At 38.7% G+C, this 16,325-nt stretch overlaps 1 long non-coding RNA gene across 1 annotated transcript in view; it reads left to right on the plus strand.

Annotated features, from left to right (window-relative positions):
• LOC133662030 (uncharacterized) overlaps window positions 1–15,580 on the plus strand; it is a 41,246-nt gene extending 25,666 nt beyond the window's left edge. Inside the window, exon 3 of the long non-coding RNA XR_009828053.1 lies at window positions 12,832–15,580. This is a non-coding gene — a long non-coding RNA (uncharacterized LOC133662030). The remainder of the gene's footprint in view (window positions 1–12,831) is intronic.
• The last annotated feature ends 745 nt before the right edge of the window (window positions 15,581–16,325 follow it).

The raw sequence follows: 16,325 nt of genomic DNA on the forward strand, positions 1-16,325 counted from the left end.
GTCATCCAGTCTTTTTGTTTTTATTGACATTTTTTTGGACACATAGTTAACAGAAATACAAAACAAACTAAATGTTATTTTTCCTCATCATCCCCCAAAAATAATGTTTATATATATATATATATATATATATATATATATATATATATGTATATATGTACTGTATATCATGTGTGTGTGTGTGTGTGTATGTATGTCTATATATATATGTGTGTGTATATATATATGTGTGTGTATGTATATATATATACAGTGTATATATGTATATATATATATATATATATATATATATATATATATATATATATATATATATATATATATATATATATATATATATATATATATATATATACAGTGTATATATATATATATATATATATATATATATATATATATATATATATATATACAGTGTATATATATATATATATATATATATATATATATATATATATATATATATATATATATATATATATATATATATATATATATATATATATATATATATATATGTGTGTATATGTATGTATATGTACACAATTATCAGTCAAGTAAGTATGTTATATGTATCAAACATACGTATCAGTCAAATAAGCACAGGAAAATATTTATTTAAAGCCACAGACAACTGCACTTCTAAATGGCCCCAATATGGTGCAGCAATACACAAAAGCAAACGAAAGGCTCATCAATTATCCACAATTCAACCACGTATCAATTTTGGCCAAACTGGAGGTCAGTCTCCTTTACAACCATTCAATGTCAGCCTAATCTTCTCTAATTTAAGGAAATAAAGAATATCTCTGCTCCAAGGGGTGTGGCAGGGAGGCACTGCAGACTTCTAGTTAAGCACAATAAGTCTTCTAGCTATGAGCTAGGATTTGCTGAGAGAAGATGACAGAGGGGCGACCCCAAATAGTCCAATTGAAGGATTTGGTTCAATCCTTTTGCCAATTACAAAAGACAAAGTATTAATAATTTTTGCTTCATATTGCAGTCAATATTTAAGAATTGTTAGTGTTAGTGGCCCAGTAGTAAAACCTAAAATCTTGTAGTGCTAATCTTCCCAACGATTCCTGTAACAAGCGGTTTGGTATGAAGCGCCATTGACAGAGGCTCAATGGCAAGAGCAAAAACCAATGGGTTTTGGGGGCAACCCTGCCGCGTGGAATGGTGATGGCAAAAATATATAAAAAACCAAACCTCACTTTGGAACATGAATGCAGCCTTCTCTTAACCGCAATACAGGTGGCTCGTTTCCGAGCTACGGCCGGAGTGAAGTCGGGAAAAATAAACATTCTCTTGCCCATACAGGATAGCGGTCAGGCCTCACCTGCCCATCGTAGAATCCTGTTCCGGACTTGAAATAAATTCTCTTGTACAACAAGCGGCCAAGGAGGTTTGCCATATTTAGGCCTCGCGCACAGGGTCCGGTGATTACGGTCCAACGTGGGCTCGTCGTCAAGTTTCAGCACCTCCTGCAAGAATTGTGCGGCGAATCATTTCATGTCAGGGTAAATTAAAAAATATAACTGAAGATCATCCGTATAAATGTGGCATGAGATTCGTAATGACATCCCTGAGTGGAAGCATGAATACGGTTAAAAAAGATAGGCTCTAACACTGAACCCTGGGGCACGCCGCACAAAAGGGGGACATACTATGACTTATGAGGGGCCAACAGCCACAGAGAGAGATCTCTCTGCCAAATATGATTTAAACCACTGAAGGGATGTCCCTAAAGCCTACCCAGTCCCTCAGCCGGTTTACAAGGATTTGGTGATCAACAGTGTCAAAGGCTGCGCTCAGATCGAACAGAACCAGTGTTGTACATCTACCAGCATCTGAGGCAATGATTATGTCATTGGACACCCAAAGAAGAGCCGTTTCTGCGGAATGTAACTGACAATGACCGGACTGAAATTTATCTAAGATATTGTGTTGGTTTGAAGCTGAGACAAATTGGTTTGCCACAACCTTTTCTAAAGTTTTGGAGAGAAAGTGCAGCTTGGAGGTAGTTGCTAAAAACAGAAGGGTCAAAGTTTGGCATTTTAAGAAGAGGCTGAACAACTGCCTGCTTGGAGTGGGATGGAACACAACTGGAAACCAGTGAGCAATTGATGAAGGAGAGCAGGGGTGGACCAATAGTGCTAAAAACCTTTTTTTAGCAAAGTTGTGGGCAGGATGTTTCATGGACTAGAAGAGATGGTCATTGTACGCACAAGATCTGCTAAGTCTTGTGAAGGAAACAGGTGAGAAATGATCCAAAAAGGGCTGTTGATGGTGAGGAGTAGGAAGGGAAAAGATGGAAAGTGGTATATTATTGGCCTTGAAACTGGCAACTTGTTTACAAAAAACATAAACAAATTACCACAGTTCTTATCAGAAGACACAGATGGAACTGGTGGTTGTGCACCAGTAATATAGTTTAAGGTGTCAAAAATGACCCTTGGATATTTTTTTGGGGGGGGTAATAAATAATATTTGCACAATAACAGGCTCTAGTTAACTCGTCAGCTGAAAACAAGACGTTGCGTCATTCTATAACAGCATTAATACTGATCAGTTATTGACTTGCAGGCTTTATTACCAAGTTTGACTTGAGGCCAGGTGAGATATAGACTCTGCTCACACTGCATGGATTATAGAGCTGGCCCATTATACACATAAAAGTTTCTCAGACTTACTTTTTCCTTCTGCCCTGCATAAACTTAGGGATAAATCTGAGCTGGACACTTCACAGTAGAGAAGTATTTTTTTGTGTGTGTTTAATTTCATCATCACCCCCTGAATGACAAGTATCGTTACGGATAAAATTATCTCGGTAATTATCCTGCCCGAAAAGATTTATATCCCTTTGTCAGGCCTGAAAGGAAAGGCATGGGATATCGAGCGGTGGTTCCATGCAACTCTGCAGAAGGGAGAGAAACTGCTTTGTTAAAATAGCGCCATAATGAGGCACTGCTGCCCCTCCCGCTGTGCGAGATCCTGGATCACCCAGAGTGCATTGCTTTTAGACTGACTAACTTAGGTGAGGAAATGAGCTTGGTGACACCCCAAACCATCAGTGTGACATTCCTTCCGCAATATATGCTAACGACAGTAGTCTGTTTTTCGCCTTGAACTCTTTTTGTCTTTCAGACGAGATGATCTCTAACTGTAATAATCTGTAACAATAATAACTGTCAATAACACTTCAAGTGTGCAGCATTCTTCAACATGTGCTTTACAGAGAGTAAATGGGACAATGAAAAAGGAGGATTACCTCCAAAGTCTTCAGGACAACCTAAAATCATCAGCCCGGAGGTTTGGTCTTGGGCACAGTAGGGTGTTCCAACAGGACAGTGACCCCAAACCCACGTCAAAAGTGGTAAAGGAATGGCTAAATCAGGCTAGAATGAAGGTTGTAGAATGGCCTTCCCAAAGTCCTGACTTAAAATGTGTGGACAATGCTGAAGAAACAAGTCCATGTCAGAAAACCAACAAATTTAGCTGAACTGCACCGATTTTGTCAAGAGGAGTGGTCAAAAATTCAACCAGAAGCTTGTGGATGGCTACCAAAAGCGCCTTATTGCAGTGAAACTTGCCAAGGGACATGTAACCAAATATTAACATTGCTGTATGTATACTTTTGACCCAGCCGATTTGGTCACATTTTCAGTAGACCCATAATAAATTCATAAAAGAACCAAACTTTATGAATGTTTTTTGTGACCAACAAGTATGTGCTCCAATCACTCTATCACAAAAAGATAAGAGTTGTAGATATTACTGGAAACTCAAGACAGCCATGACATTATGTTCTTTACAAGTGTATGTAAACTTTTGACCATGACTGTATGCAATGCGTCTTCAATGTGCACTCATCTTAATGAGGGTCACATTGCATTCACACTAGAAATTGCATTTTTTTGTAATGTGAATGGCCAATAAAAAAATCAAATTTGTCAAAAAAATCTGAATCGGACATCCGACCCTGCAGTGTGAACATAGCCTATACTGTATATTGACGTGTTTTCATCATTATCACCAACCAGTGGGAAACGACAATACTGTCATGTTACAAGCATCAAAATATGCCCACTGCGACTCCCTGTTCAGTGCAAAGTACGCTTCAAAATATAAGCATGGAAGTACTGTATTAACATGGATTTTTTTGTACCACAGCAACTAACTACTTTTGTAAAACACTAATTTCATTGTCACTGCAGTCAGGACATGCGACAAAATTACGGCAGGAGCGCTGATAGAAAAGAGTATAAAATATTATGTCATGAATTATAATCTTCATAAAATATGCACAAATGGATGTAAACAATGTCAACAAACTGTGTCATAGGTTACGTAAGGTTTGCTTACAGAAATTAGTAAATGTTTTTATTTGTATATTTATTTCGGATAACAAAGTTATTTACATTCCAGTTACAGTACAATGCTACAGTAATGAGACATCAAAGTGAATATACTTTTAAATGATTACTTGCATTATTATTATTATTACAAGCGGTAGAAAATGGATGGATGGATGGATGGATGGATTATTATTTTAAGTACATTACATTATAAACACTGTATAGTTTGTATCTGTTATTTCTTCAGTTTATGACCATGATGTAGACAAAAGCTCTGAGTCCGTCTGCATAAAGCCAAATCGTTTTTTTTAAAGTAAATTATGCATATTTTTCTAATGTGTGGTGACTTGAGACAAGACTACGTTGATTGACAGTCTGCAAGTAACATGTTTTCCTTCAGTCATTATTTTTTGCAGTTTCATGCATTTGTATGTATAAAATATAAAAATCGCAAATCGAATCGCAATCGCAATTTCGGAGGGAAAATTCGCAATTAGTTTTTTTTTCCTCAAATTCAGCTGTAACGTGGGGCTTAGTTTATGTGCTCAAAGCTATAAGAGGGCGGGATATCATGCTTACAACACTTTTGAAAGTTAGCTTTTTTAACAGCTACAAGTCTTTTTGCAGTTGCGGTCAAAATATCCCATTTGTAGTTGAAACAACGACATAACGATATTTTGGAACTAAACAATATCGACCTGACTATATCCTGCGAGTGTCAATCAGATATTGATACTTTGGTATTGATACTGTCAGTGATTGATCTGGCCACCCCTAGTGCTAGCCTCTTTTCCCAGAATTCAGCACATACTTTAAGCTGAAAGACAAAGGACCACCCATCTGTGTTCAATAAGAGCCATACTGTCCGCTGGTTGGTTATTTAATTGGCAACGTTGTCTTAACTTTCGTGTTCTCAATTCATGTCCAGACCTCGCGGCTTTTACGACTGTTCTGTATGTTCCGACAGCCTTTAACAGCCAGTGACAGGGCTTTTATATGCTGCCAGATGTGCTAACTAGTTTGATCACCCACCTCAACAATGGCTTGCTAAAAAGGTGAACATAATGAGGGTTCTGGGCCACATTCAGTAGTGAGTAAAAAGACAAAGCCTGAAGGCCCGGCGCCTAATGAGCAGCTGTGTGACTCTCATTAAGAGCGGAGTGCAACTGCTGATCCTTAATGAGCTTCTTCATTAAGATACATTTGGAGGGGAAAGTTGTATCGGTTTAGTACCGCGAGCACTGGGGCAGCTTACCACCAACGGGTAAAGTCATTATGGGTACACTCACTCACTGCGTGTGTGTTACAGCACTCGTTAATGACGCCGCTGTCAATCATGAATGACACAAAATATTTTTAAGTGTTAAAAAAAAAATAGTGCTACAGTCAGTTAGGATCTATTGCAGGGGTGTCAAACGTATGGCCCGCGGGCCGCATCAGGCCCGCAAACATGTTTTATCCGGCCTGCAAGATGAGTTTGCAAAGTATAAAAATGAGCTGACCTTTTTGAATAACACAAACGGCTGTTCCAAATGTGTCCACTGGATGTCGCAATAGCAATTCTTTGAGCTCCCTGACTTCAGAGGGGGCGTAGCTATATGCCGTGTGTCAACACTTCCCTATTTGGATACTATGTGTGTACAGCTCTGGTAATGGGTACATTCGCACCCACCTGCACAAATGTACTTCAAAATGTAACAATCAGGGTCTGGTCCCTGCGTCTACTGTGGTAGCTTGGTGCTGCAGGGTATTCCGGGGTGCTGTGAGTCAGCCAGTTGTTGGGGTAGCGACCTTGTGTGTCAGCATGTCTGTGATCTTCTTTTAATTCTTTTTTATTTTTTTTAATTTATTTTATTTTTTTTTAAATAGATTTAATTATTTATTTATTCTTATTTTTTAATATATTTTATTAATATTATTATTATTATTATTATTATTATTATTATTTAATTAATTAATTTATTTTCCCCTACCTCAGGGGGGGGGGACTCAGCGGGGGCGGTTGCTGGTTGTTCCATCTCCATCGTTGGGGTCCCTGCGGGTGAGGTGGGTGGTTCCCGTGGCCCCGTGCTGGGTGGTCCTGTGGCGGCCGGCTTGGGTGGGGTGGCCGTGGGCTGGCCGTGGGCCGGCCTCGCCGCGCTCTCCGGGGGTGGGGGTGGGCTCGTGGGGGCCCGGTTGCCAGTGGGGCGGGGGCGGTCTTCCCGTCCGGTTGCGGGGGGTCTCCGGGCCCCTCGGGCGGGGCGTCCCGCCTTTCTGTCCGTGTGGGGTGTGGTCTCTCGCTGACTTGGGGTCTGGCTGCCCCCTGCTTTTCTCGTGCCTTGTCCTCTGCCGGGTGCGTCTGTCTGCAGCCTGCTGCTGGCCCTTGTGGGCGGCGCGGTGGGCCAGGCTCTGGGGTTCCTGTCACTGTCCGGCTTGGCTGCGTGGGGGCGGTGGTCCCTGGTTCCCTGGGCATCACACCTACTGTTTGTGGGGTGGGCTCTCGGAGAGGCTGGGGCCGTACTCTGGCTCCCGCACACACTGGGAGTCAAATGTATTGTACATGCAAATTCACATATACTCACATACATACATACACACATACATAGGTACCTACGCTCCCACATACATATACAAATACAGTACATATTTACACACTCAAAGTTCGTACATCCACACGCACGCTCATTATACAAGCATACTGTATACACATACTGTACATATACATTCACTGTAAAAACATACATATACACAAACTGTACATATACACTCACTGTAAAAACACACACATACACATACTGTACATATACATTCACTGTACAAACACACACATACATATACTGTACATATACATTCACTGTACAAACACACATATACACATACTGTACATATACATTCACTGTACAAACACACATACTGTATACACATACTGTACATAAACATTTACTGTACAAACACACACATACACATTCTATACATATACATTCACTGTACAAACACACATATACACATACTGTACATATACATTCACTGTACAAGCACACATATACACATACTGTACATATACAAGTACATATGCACACATACACTCATGCACATAATCACGTTTCATCAAACATATATTAACGTTGTTGCCCTAGGGTAAACTGGGTATAACACATGGCACACTGACAAAGCTTAACCTATTGCTACTATAACAATCTACAAGGTTAATGTAGGTTGCTTCTCTTTCTTCCCCTCCATTTTTCTGCATTCTTTCGTATCTCAAGTTATCATTACGTATATGTATTGTTGCATTTGAACAATTGTATTGTTGATAATAAAAGAAAAGTATTGGTATTGTTTATTATCAATAGCACTATTTCTATTGGTATTCATATTGCTCCATTTTTAGTGTAATAACGCTCATTGTCATTTCTGTATTATTTTTTAATTTCGCTAACTGCTTATTTGCTATTACTTTTACCATCATATTTGTACATGTCGTATTTGCTGATGTTGCTCTGTTGTTGTTGTTGTTGTGTTTGCTGTTGTTGTTTTTGTCTCTCTGTCTAATCCCCCTCTTGTCCCCACAATTCCCCCCTCTGTCTTCCTTTTTTTCTCTTTCTATCCCCTCCTGCTCCGGCCCGGCTGCTCCAAATGATAATATAAATACATTTAATAAAGTCAAAATACAAATAAGGCAACAAGAGAAGTATCCTACACTTCTCTTTTGTAAAGTAAATCTGAAGAGCCGATATGGGCATCTACATCTACTATATGATTTGCCTGAGAAGCTGGGCAGGACAAAAAAAAATAAAAAATAAAAATGTAACAATCAAAATAAATATGACTTTTTTGTTTTTTTTCCTATGGCATGCATATATAATATGCATTAGTTTGACCATTTAAAATCAACGATAATAAAAAGGAGATGCTTGGAAATAGCATGAAAATGCCCCAAAAACTTGGAAAAACGCGATTCATAGCGTTACTTTTTGGTGTAACCATCATGAGCGTTCTGTTCAGGTATATTTATTTTATATTTTGATAAATCATCATATTTATGTATTACTAAATTTAAATAGGTATTGATCAATCTTTAAGCTGTGTGTATTTGATTTCAGTTTGCTTTTGACATCTTATTTAGAATTGTAGTTGAAACGTTTACAACCTTGTGTTGCGCTCATGATGGCGTAACCAAACTAGATTTCATTTAATGATCTTATTTTGAATATTTATTCCCTTTTTTACATTTAGTATATTTAAATATTCATTTATAAACATTGAATACATTTCAAATATCAATACAATGCAATTGCCTTATCTTATAGGGTAATGTTTAGTTACACCAAGTCATGAGCGTAACACTAAGCTTCATCACTTTGACTTGTAATATCTCTAATTCTGGTGGTGTTTTATGCTTTTTTCTTCTTGGAACATGTACTATACATATAATACAATAAAGTCCCATATAAAATTATGTTTCTAGCAATACTTTAATTTTGCCTTTGAAAGTAAAACTCCAATGTCCATTAGTGGAGCTGTACACATGTACTTACGTTGCTTTTTAATGATAGTATACAAAATGTGGATTGTTAAGTTCATGCTTTGGTTTTCAAAGATGTTGGTAATGTAACCTGTTACATTTATACCCAAATAAATGCTTTTGATAAGTAATACCAGAGACTTTAAAAATGGGACCCATTACCTCCCTGCTTGGCACTCAGCATCAAGGGTTGGAATTGGGGGCTAAATCACCAAAATGATTCCCGAGCACGGCCACCGCTGCTGCTCACTGCTCCCCTCACCTCCCAGGGGTGAAACAAGGGGATGGGTCAAATGCAGAGGGTAATTTCACCACACCTAGTGTGTGTGACTATCAGTGGTACTTTAACTTTAACTTGTAGTGGTAGGACAGGAAATACACACACAGCCTGTACCTACCATTGACTGCTTGAAGAGTGAGTGAGACTCCAGCCAACAGATTACAGATAGTGTGCAAGAAAAGAGAAGTGACTCTGAGTTCAAGTGGTCCTAAAACAGAACCCTGTCGTACGCCTACAGTAATTTTGTGGATTTCTGCCATCACAGACTTTGTTCATTACCACAATTAAAACCCCCCCCAAAAATATTTACTGTTCGATAAAAAATAATTAATCATTCATCAACAAATGCAACACTCATAAAAGTCTTGACGCTTTGGTCATTTGATCGTTAAAGTATCAGGTGAGTTAAACATGAAGCAAGGAATATTTTGTTTAAATTCAATATCAGCTAATCTTTGTTTTCTTTTTTGTTTTGTATATTGTTAATGTTATGGTCATTAATGTATGTTGGTTTGTGTTTAAAGTGAAGTTACATTACAATAAACAAAGGAAGATATATTTTGTAAGGCCTGAACCAAATGATTGTTTCTTGAATCGAATAATCTATCCATTATTTTTTTGATTGAACTGTTATTAGTGTAGCAGTACAACAAAATTTACTTTCCATCCATCCATCCATCCATCCATTTTCTACCGCTTGTCCCTTTTGGGGTCGCAGGGGGTGTTTTAGCCTATCTCAGTTGCATTCGGGCGGAAGGCGGGGTACACCCTGGACAAGTCGCCACCTCATCGCAGGGCCAACACAGATAGACAGACAACATTCACACACTAGGGCCAATTTAGTGTTGCCAATCAACCTATCCCCAGGTGCATGTCTTTGGAGGTGGGAGGAAGCCGGAGTACCCGGAGGGAACCCACACAGTCACGAGGAGAACATGCAAACTCCACACAGAAAGATCCCGAGCGCAGGATCGAACCCAGGACTACTCAGGACCTTCGTATTGTGAGGCACATGCACTAACCCCTGTGCTGCCCAAAAATTACTTTCATTTTTTAAAATAAGCCAACCTTTTTCTTGAATGGAGAAACTTTAAATGCATGTTGTTCAGTCGGAGGTACAACAGTGAATTACTTAAAGAGCCGTTTTATTTCTTCCACCATCTTGGATAATGGCACCTGTTTCCTTTTTAAGTGCCCGTGCATTGCATTGTTTTTTATGACTCTACCTTTTTTCCATTCTAAGGGCTCGTTTTCTATGGTTGCATCTATGAGTGTTTTGATCAGGGTTTTATGCTACTAATCATCCATAAGTATCCCACCATTACACCAAACTGTAAATGGTTTGATTTATCTATGCTCTGAAAAAGGAACCATGATATCGCCTTAGTTTTTTGGGAAGTGAATAACGTGGTTCATACTAAAATGTTGATATTTTTGACAAAATCTGCAGGTGAAAAAAATGTGTTGTACAACATATGAGAATGAAAGATTATTAACTACAGTTAGTTCAAACCTTCTTGACTTTTAAGAGAGAGTCTTATTTCATATTCAAACAAGTCATTACATTTGACTGATTGTATGAATCAGACAGTTTGCACAAATACTGTATCAACCTATCTTGTTGACATCATTAGCCATTATTAAGCTGTCCGCCAATCCAGTTAGATATGATTCCTATATTTTGATGTTGCCAGCCTATCATCAGTACAGTCTTATCTGAGCCTTCCTGTTTGGCTGCTAATCTGATTTCTTATTTTCTGGCTGCCCTTGGGCCAGCAGTGTGTGAACGGGGTCAAATGAAACCCAATTGGACAAGTTAATCACACAATATTTATGGTTTAACCCACAGGTTGCAGTGAAAACGCCCACACTTATCAATTCGATCAGGGAGGGTCACCTTCCAAATCCTGATTATATGCTGCTAAATTTACTGCCCCCCACCACCACCGTCGCCCACCCCCAACACCCATGTACCTATGCAGTTGCAGAATTCCGCTTTCATTGATTGGCGGCTACTTGTGACAGTTCTGAAAATAATGTGGACACCGGTTGTAATCAATAAAAAAATGTATGTGCCTAGAACCTAGGAGGCATTCTGTAATGAAATCAATAGCTTTGCTTGGCTTCTGGCATTAAGATCATTGGCCCGGCTGTTATTTAGTCATTGTTGTCCTACACCGGCGGCATAACCTGGCGACCGTAAGAAATCAATGGGAACGCAGTGCAGCTAGCATCCCAATTACTGGCAGGGCTGGCAAGGAATCAATGCAGCTTTTAGCCATTACCACTCCTTGTGGGAAATCACAGGACGTTAGTTTTCTTGGGGAATCTGCTACACAAAGTCTTGGCAGCTGAGATTTAAAATCCATGGGAGCCGTTTGAAGCTAAAACAAAAAGAAATACAGCAAGAATATTTCGCTGCCAACTGTTGTGATGGGCAACTCATTGATCAGTGGAAGAAACAAGAATACGTGCCGGAAAACGCTTGTTTGTTTTAGTCATTGTTTTATCCTCACAGTGGAACCCGCTTAGGTCGATCATCTGTACATGTTATGTTCCACCGTGTCCTTCTTTATATTGAAAAGTGCCTGCTTAAAGGGGGAAGTGCACTTTTTTGGGAAATTTGCCTATCATTCACAATCATTATGAAAGACAGATGGAATTTTTTTTAATGCATTCTAACTTGTAAATAAAAGTCTGCTTACAGCGGAGCCAATGGGAGGTCCTCTATTCCGCCTATAAAACCCAATTAAAAAAACATTCAAAAAGCGCCAACAATACTCCATTTAAAATTTTTTGACTTGAATATTAACCAAGTATTAGTGATATTGTTATTATAAGCGCTAACGCAGACAGACTATTTATAGCAGCGCTGTGATCACAAGCCTGTGTACAATTTTGACATGATCTGACCGGCGAGGTGTTTCCTTGCTTCCTCGCTCCCTGTAAGTTTAGTGTATATCATAAATCATGCATCTCACCTGGACAGAAGACGTTTGAGTAGGTATTCCGACAAGTTGGTACATTTTAATAGCCATCGATGACCCGAAACTGGCAAAGACGACACAAAAAAACACTTGGTCCAACCCCCTTTTCTTCGTGTGGAGTATGGTCATTCTTCACCTTGCAGTCAAAAAATCAAACGTTGTGATGCGTTTTTTAAATTAATGCTCCACGTATAAATAAAATGAGTGAAATACATACATTTTAAATGTTATTATAAATGTGCCCATTACTACATTACGTATATACTTACAGCGTGTATATACAATATTTATGGAGGGGTTTGGATGTTTTTTAAGGACTTTAGGCAGAATAGAGCGGCTCTTATAGGCTCTATTGTAAGCAGACTTTTGACCGCATTTATTTAATATTTTTAATGCAAAGAGAGAAAGAAACAAATTAACATCCATCGTCATGTCTCTCATAATGATTTGTGAATGATAGGCAAAATTAAAAAAAAAAAATCAGTACCCCTTAAAGTCGACACAAGGAACCTCCACTTGAAGGAATCCATACAATGATGCAGATCATCTCCAAAATGTATATTGGTGTTCCTTATCCCATTTCGGGCATTTCCTGAAAGTTAGATGAAAATTCCGCCAATCAATTTTTGAGTTATTTATAGCGGAATGAAAGAAATGAAGTGAAGCCTCTTGTTTGTCATCCCCTTTTTTTTTTCTGTGCAGGTGAAGACGTGGTCGTTAGCATTCCCACACACGCTCATAATGTAAGGTAACGTAGTAGGAATGATGCTGATCTTTATCCCATTTCGGACATTTCCTGAAAGTTTGATGAAAATCTGCCCATACCTTTTTGAGCTATCTACAGCAGAATGAAAGTGAACACTCTGGTCAGTCATCCATCTTTTTTTTACCGTGGGGCCGTGAGCAAACAAACACAGAGAAACATGAATAAAAGGTGGAAATTATCCAGATCAGCTACAAAATCTAAACTTCTGTTTCTTATCCCATTACAGAGAGGAGCAACGTTCATATATTTTCAATATTCAGTGTTGTATTGATCATTAGTAATATTGTAAATCCCTCATTATGTATTCTCATGTACATTTTGAATGCCTCGGTTATAATGTCGAACAAGGAAAAACAAAAAAGTGATGTCCTTTTTGTCAGTTTAATGACATGCAACTAGTGCGCTGCAAAAACTAAAGTCCAATTATTATCAACTCTTTCTTGGTTTTTTTTTCCTAAAAAGAAAAAAAAAGTTTTATCTTGCAATTTTACACAGAAAAGAAAATATACTTACACAGAAAGTATATCTTGCCTAATTCTTAAAAGGATATTTTCGGCCAGAAATTTCTATTTTTTTTACAAGCTGAAAATTTGAATTATTCCTCAACAACAAATGTGTCTTAAAGTGCCAGCAGAGTGGAACAACAAGTTGACTTTATATACTTAATTGTGTTTCATTGTATCCATCAAAGCGTATCTAATTGTATTTACAATCAGCGAAGCAGGTGAAAATACCGTCTACACATCACATACAATATTCCGCTCCGAAAGTCTTCGTCATTTTTCGTAAGATATGCAAGTTGGGTTAATGGAGACTATAAATTGTATTAAAATGACAGGCTGCAGGTGTCTATTTTTTAGATTGATCTCTCCTCTTTACATAGTGTACATAGGACTAATTGTATTTATGCTTAAAAGAAGCATATGAGAACAAATTATAATTGTACGAGCACATATTTCTTATCAATGAAGAAAAATACACAATTTAGAATATGTAATAAGATTTTGTTCAAATCTAGCCTCAAAAAAATACATTTGATCTTAATTTAGGAGGCTAGTAGTTAAAGGTGCCATATGTAGTAATGTGGCCAGAAATGGTACTGCAATCCCGGTCAAAATTCTGTAGTCCCCTCCCACTCTCCATGACTGAGGTTGCCAGATACGCAGCCGAATCCAGTGCTTTGCTCCTAAGCATTCGTTGCAAGAACATACTAGCTTTGTTAGACAAGGTCATAGACTGTATTGGACAATATAGTTTACATACGAAATGTCCATTTCCATTTATTACAAGTAATAAGAACACGTAAATGCCTTACTTACCTGTCAAGGAGGAAATTAGCAAGTTTGGTGTCAGATGAAAAAATATTTTCCTCCTTCAATCGTCTCCATCTTTCAAAGGCATCCCTGATACAAATCCTTGTTTTGTTCCTGGCTTTGTCATGAATAAGTTGAGAATCCTAACAACTTCTTTTAGATTTACTAAGGTCTGACATGTTTAGTAACTTTACCAGTGGCAGAAAGCTCGACGAAGAGGGCGGTGCCTAAATGGCAACCTGGATGTGACACACACACTGACTTTTAAATTGGTCAAATGATGGAGGACAGGGCATCGAAATGAAAACAATAACACTATTTCGGGGCTGTAAATCTATATAAAGGTATTCAAAAAGAACATGATTTATTAATGCTTTTTGACATATCAGGGCCATTTAATGATGACTTGGCATGAAATTATTACATATGGCACCTTTAAGAAAATGTGGCTTAATCTTGCCTCATAATAAGGACTTTTTTCTTAAACTTAAACCTGATTTATTATTTTAGAATTTGTTGTATTCCTAAAGTCACGAGAAAAGTATTCTGGTTTTTAAAATTCGAACCAAGAACATTTTGCTTACCTCTTTAGTAGATTTGTTATTTATTTTGCTTGGAAAAAAAAGTTTGAGATCATTTGGGCTTGTTTCGAGTTTGGCTGCTTTTGCAGTGGTGTGTATTTTTTTTAATCTGTATTCTTTTATCTGTATTCTTCTGCCATGTGCTTGTAACGACAGTGGATTCCTGCAAATAATAAAAGTAAATGAATAAAATAACGGGTACAGGCATAAAAAGCCCTAAAAATGCACATAAAGAAACAATCACATGCATTCAGTCCAAAACGTGCAGTTACACAAGCCGTCCTGTCAAAGCTTCTTCCTGCTGGAACATTTTGCATGAGTTGGCTTGGGAGAAAGCGCCTTCTTCTGCAGCAGTCTTCGTTTTGTCCCTGCAGATAGCGCCATCAAACCACTTTCTACCCAAGTTATGAAAAAAAAGACAATTTAAAGCGGCGATAAAAGGCTGAACCGCTAAAAAGCGGGAATCTATACAGTAGTTTTCTTTTTGTGCAGTCCTAATAGTTTATGGAAGTGCGTTGAATGGGCTGTGCTTGTGTACCCTGTGCAATGCCAGTTAGAAGGACTTTAATGCACAAACGCAGCAGTGAGCAGCCTCCTTTGATCAAAGCAAAGAGCAGAGGGGAAAACTGATGGCTTGCGCATCACCTGCAATTAGTGTCATGCGTCTACATGTATCAGGGTGTCAAAACCGTGGAAACATTGCCTTAGGCCATGTAGGCAAACGAGCAACATTCTGTTTGTGTTTGGCAGCTAATGCTCGTGCACAACAGTCCCAAGAACAGTCAGCGACTCCTGTCCCGACAAGACTCGCTGGCGTGTGACAGCGCGACGAGGCTGGCAGGTGTTTTGCAGGCGGGTTGCAAAGCGCCCCATGCAGGCAAGGCACGGCTCTTTGTTCAAGCGCGGGGTGTTTCAAGCACCTGGCACCCCAAACATGACGACATGTCACGGTTTTGATGAAAAGAGAAATGACAGGAGTTTTAGACCGAAGTGATTATGATTCAGGTCTAGCCGTCGTCGGGAAAACGCACGCGTCGACTTGAGGTTTGATGGGAAGATGAAGAGGAGAGTGCTAACGCTAAATGCAGAAGTCCAATCTGACGAGGATTATTTTTATTGACACTTTGCAAGTTTGTTTTGCCTGCAGGACCCAAATTGCCACAACAATTTCTATTTGACTTGCAAAGTGAGGGCCCGGCAATGACTCCATACCGGTCCCCTGAGGTCATTTTTGTAGCATATTCCTAAAATCACTGGAATGTTCCTTAGGAAGAGGAACTTGGACCACTGTCAAAACATTAGCAGATCCTTGCATTGACATTTTGGGGTCCAAACTTGTGATTTACATAACTGAGGCGTTCCTCAAGGCATCCCTCTTTATCCACTCCTTTTTGGCTGTTGTATTCCTAGTGTGATTTATGTAATCAGAGCGTTGCAGTATCTGGTTTACTTCACATGCAGTCAATAGTCATTTGTTTAACTTTCTTAATTATACTAGTGGTGCTCCTCAAGGTTCCGTTTTGGGTCCTCTCTTTT

This window comes from Entelurus aequoreus, linkage group LG12, assembly GCF_033978785.1.
Source record: "Entelurus aequoreus isolate RoL-2023_Sb linkage group LG12, RoL_Eaeq_v1.1, whole genome shotgun sequence".
Lineage (NCBI taxonomy): Eukaryota > Metazoa > Chordata > Actinopteri > Syngnathiformes > Syngnathidae > Entelurus > Entelurus aequoreus.